Source organism: Sapajus apella, unplaced genomic scaffold, assembly GCF_009761245.1.
Source record: "Sapajus apella isolate SASKATOON/1434 unplaced genomic scaffold, GSC_monkey_1.0 scaffold33, whole genome shotgun sequence".
In the NCBI taxonomy this organism is placed as follows: Eukaryota; Metazoa; Chordata; class Mammalia; order Primates; family Cebidae; genus Sapajus; species Sapajus apella.
In genome coordinates, this window is record NW_022436973.1 from 17141864 (window position 1) to 17147047 (window position 5184).

The following is a 5184-nucleotide window of genomic DNA, read 5'->3' on the forward strand; positions in this document are numbered from 1 at the left end:
TCCTGGGCTCAAGCAATCCTCTTGCCTTAGCCTCCCTGGTAGCTAGGACTACAGGTGTGCCATTGCACTCAGCTAATTTCAAACACACAAAAAACTGTTTTGTAGAGATGGGGCCTCGCTATGTTGCCCAAGCTAGTCTTAAACAGTCCTCCTGCCTCAGCCTTCCAAAGCGCTGATATTACAGGCATGAGCCACTATGTTGGGCTGACAGGTTTTCAATGTAGACAAAACATCCTTGTATTGGATGAAAACCATGTAGGACTTTCATAGTTAGAGAGAAGTCAAACCCTGATTTCAGAGGTCAGGCTGACTTTTTTGTTAAGGATGAATGCAGCTGGTGACTTTAAGTTGAAGCCAATGCTAATTGACCATTCTGAAAATCCTTAAGAGTTATGCTTAATCTACTCTACCTATGCTCTGTGAATTTTTTTAAAAAGCCTGGATGACAGCATATCTGTTTACAGTATGGCTTACTAAATACTTCAAGTCCACTGTTGAGAATTACTTTTCAGAAAAAAAAAAAAGATTTCTTTCACAATGCACCTAGTCACCCAAGAGCTCTGATGGAGATGTGTGAAGAGAGTAATGTTATTTTCATGCCTGTTAACACAGTATGCATTTTGTAGCCCATGACTCAAGGAATTATTTCAACTTTCAGGTCTTGTTATTTAAGAAATACATTTCATAAGGCTATAGCTGTTCTAAATAGTGATACTTCTGATGGATATAGGCAAAGTAAATTGAAAATCTTCTAGAAAGAATTTACCATTCTGGATGTCATTAAGAACAATCACGATTCATGGGAGGAGGTGAAAATATCAACATTAACAAGAGTTTGGAAGGAGTTACTTTCAACCCTCATGAATGACTTTGAGGGATTCAAGATTTCATTGGAGGAAGTCACTGCAGATATGGTAGAAACAGCAAGAAAACTAGAATTAGAAGTGGATCCTGAAGATGTGACTGAATTGCTTCAATCTCATGAGAAAACATGAACGGATGAGGAGTTGCTTCTCATGGATGAGCAAAGGAAATGGTTTCTTAAGATGGAATCTGCTCCTGGTGAGGGTGCTTTGAACATTGTTGAAATGACAAAAACAGATTTAGAGTATTTCATAAAGTTAGTTGATAAAGCAGTGGCAGGTTTGAGAGGACTGACTCCAATTTCCAAAGAAGTTCTGCTATGGGTAAAATGCTATCAAACAGCATCAAATGCTACAGAGACATCTTTCATGCAAGAAAGAGTCCATCGTTGTGGCAAACTCCATTCTTGACTTTTTCCAGTTGCCACAGCCACTCCAACTTTCAGCAACCACCGCTCTGATCAGTTTGCAGCCATCAAAACTGAAGTGAGACCTTCCACTAATAAAAGGATTATGACTTGCTGAAGGCTTAGATGATTGTTAGCAATTTTTAGCAATCAAGCATTTTTAAATTAAGGTAGGTACGTATGATTAGACATAATGCTATTATATACTTAATAGAGTATAAAATAATGTAGTTTATTCAGCTATATAACTTAAGCTTAAATAACTCAGAATAACTTTTATATACACTGAGAAACCAAAAAGTTCATATGACTCACTTTATTGAACTGATCTGGAAGTTGACATGCAATATATCCGAGGGGTGCCTGTATTTTCTCTTTGAACAGACCATTCCACTTGTTTCTCTCTTCCGTTGTTTTTAGAAGAAATAAGCTATCAGTCTGAATTTTATTACTTTGTAGGTAATATATCTTTCTTCCCTGGCTGCTTTTAAGACCTTCTCTTTTTTGGTTGCTAAAATGTGTTTAGGTGCAGATTTCTCTTTATTTATGCTGCTAATATTTTATTGCACTTTATGAAATTTACCCAATTCTGGAAGATTATAGCCATTATCTCTCACATATTTCCACTCCACTATTCACTTGGTTTTCTCCTTCCGACACTGAATAGATATGTGCTGAAACTTTTCCCTCTACCATCCACATCTGTTAACTTCTCTCTCGTAATTTCCATTGTTTGCTCTATGGATTGCATTCTTTAGATAGTTCTTTGATGTCTATCTGACTCTTCAGCAGTGTCTAATCTACTGTTTAATCCATCGAATTTCTCACTTAGCTGTTTTTTTCTTTTTTTACCTTTAAAACATCTGTGTGATGGTTTTTTAAATCTGCATGATAAATATTAACAGTCCCTTGTTTCTTTGTCATTATTTCAGTATGCTTTGAACTTAAAAATAGCAAGAAGAACTAAACAGACTTATTTCCTGTTCCACATCTGTTAATTTAAACACCTGCTCTTTGTATTGGTCTTCTTCTGGTTACCTGTCACCCTCCTTTGTCCTTTGTCCACCCATTAAAACCACAGATCTCAGATTTTGCTCCCTCCCACTAAAAACATCTTTGTCTATGGTACAGATCTGCCTTGTTAACCTTACACTTTGACAGAACAGAAAGAAAATTTGGAAAGTTTCTTCAGGTAGACCTTGTCAAGTGTCCCTGCCACATGCAGACAGAAAGCTGAGAAGTGAAAAAGCAGGCAAGAACTCCAGCTGTGCCTGAGTTTAAGTGGTTAAAAAGAGGAAATATTGATGAGGTGTCTGCTTTTTGAGATGCAGCAACTTAGCCCACGAGTGAAACAGGGCCCAATAAAGATCACTATCTCCCATATTGGATCAAGCAATCTTCCTCCTTTTTGTGGGGGAACAAATGAATAGAGGTGGGTGGGGAGCAGTGAAGTATTGTCAGAAATCCCCTCCTGAAAGCAATCTATAGACACTTTTGTCTTCCCAAATCACAATCTCTTGGCTCACCTGATTTCAGCTGCAGCTGCTGTGAATAGTTTGTGTGAGCTCAGTCCCCTTGCTGGCAGCATTGCATGTGGAGAAAGTTCTGTTTTTCCGCTTTCTGCCTCGGAGATTTATCTAGAGCCTCAGGAAGCCATTCAGCCTTTCAGCAAGATGGCGAGGCTCAGCCAATGTGGAGGGGAAGCTGGTGGACATTATGGCAGTGTCTTTGGGTAACGTCCATTGACAGTGTCTTTGGTTTTTTTTCTCCGGGGTTGCTAACATTCCCTGAAGATGGTCTGCTTCTCTTCTGCCATCTGGTAGATGAAGTGGGAAGAAGGAAAACTTCTCCATATTTTGTGTAATTTCCTGTTCTCAACTGGGGAATCAGCCGCAGTGATTACAAAAATCTTTCATAGCCTCAACAATGTTCCCCAAAACTGCATGGCCTTAACAAGCAACTACTGGATATTCTCTAGTTGGAAGTTACAGTGGTAAACTCTGTGTTTCTGTGGATAACACCAAGATGTGGACTCTGACTTTACATTATTGACTGTGTATTTTGAGAGCTTAATTCCTTCACTGGAAGAATGCACCACATTCATTATAAACGTGAAAATAGTAGTCTAAATTTAAACTTAGATACATGTGAAAACATCTTGATACTATTGTTCTAACATCAGAATTAGCTATCAATTGTACTGACATTTAAAATTCCTTTTTATTTTGAAAAATTCAAATGTGCTAAGAATAGCACAATGAGCACTCTTCCATCCTTCACCTAGATTTACCAATTGTTCTTTTTGGCCCATTTTCTTCCCCTCTCTCTCTCTGTATTTCCCGTTACCTGTGTCTGTCCTTCATATGTGTATGTGTATGTTTATACATGTACACACAGACATGTACACATGTATTTGCTGAATCATTTGAGAGTAAGCCATGACATCACGTTTTACATGCATCTACATAGACAAATGTATATTTTTAAGAATAACTACAGTACAATGATCAAAATCAGGAAATTGAATGTGGATGCAATGCTATTATCCAGAATACATATCCAAATTTTGCTAATGTCTTCAATAATGTTTTTAATAACAATATTCTTCCCCATCCAGTATCCACTTTAGGAGTAGGAATTTAATTTAATTGAAAATTTTATCAGATGCACTGGCTCACACCTGTAATCTCAGCACTTTGAGAGGCCCAGATGGGGCCTGTCAATCACTTGAGGTCACGAATTTGAGACCAGCCTGGCCAACGTGATGAAACCTCATTTCATCTAAAAATACAAAAATTAGCCGGGTATGGTGGTGCATGCTTGTAATCCCAGTTACTTGGGAGGCTGAGGTGGGAAGATCACTTGAACCCAGAAGGTGGAGGTTGCAGTGGACTGAGATTGTGCCACTGCACTTCAGCCTACATGACAGAGTGAGACTGTCTAAAACAAAAAAATTTTTTTTTCTTTTCTCACTCCCATCTTCATCCCAGTTCCTAGGTCTCTTATTTAATTTTTAATCCTTTTAGTTTGCTTTAATCTGGAAAATTTCATCAACTTGTCCTTTTTTGATCTTTCATGACATTGATATTTTTGAAGAATACAGGGCAATTGTTTATATAATCTGCCGACATTTGTAAAAGGAAGATTTAAAATAGCAAATCTGAGAATGAGTATTCAGTTGGCCCTCCGTATTTATGGGTTCTGTGTCTTCAGATTCAACCACTGTGGATGGAAAATGTTTGGGGGGAAAGCTCAATCAAAATAAGATAAATTCAAAAAATACAGCTTAATAACTATTTATATAGCATTTACATTGTGTTAGATATTATAAGTAATCGAGAGATGATTTAAAGTATATGTGAGAATGTGTGTAGGCTATATGCAAATTAATTGCCATTTTTGTATAAGGGACTTGAGCATTTGAGAATTTTTGTACCAATCCCTTGTGGATGCAAAGAGATGACTGTACTTCAAATCTATAGACATTATTGTAGTTTCTTTAGATTGTATCAGTTTGTGGCTTGAATTTTACAAAACCCCCTCATACCTTTGCCTTCAAAGTACTTTGTGCTATATATATACTGTTAAATTAAGAGGCTATAAGTGGATTTAGGGCTTTGAGACACTCTCTGATATAATTAGGGTCAATCATGCAATTAGGAAATCATTGGTCGATTTTGAAATGCAGACCACATAGATTTTAACTTTGGCAGATGAATTAATTCAACAACCTATGTTAAGAAGACACACCTAAAAACAAAATTTATGGTAATATATAAAATAAAAATTGTATCAAGAAAATGATTTTTGAATACTAAAATTAGAAAATTTTGATTGCATATTTAGAGAATAAGATTGGTGATTCTATATAGTCTGCACGAACAACGATATATGGTAACCTACTTTTTATGTGA

The 5184-nt window shown here is 36.8% G+C and overlaps 1 long non-coding RNA gene across 1 annotated transcript in view; it reads left to right on the forward strand.

Moving 5' to 3' along the window:
• LOC116562657 overlaps positions 1-809 on the forward strand; it is a 9431-nt gene extending 8622 nt beyond the window's left edge. The window contains exon 3 of the long non-coding RNA XR_004274048.1: positions 737-809. This is a non-coding gene — a long non-coding RNA (uncharacterized LOC116562657). The remainder of the gene's footprint in view (positions 1-736) is intronic.
• The last annotated feature ends 4375 nt before the right edge of the window (positions 810-5184 follow it).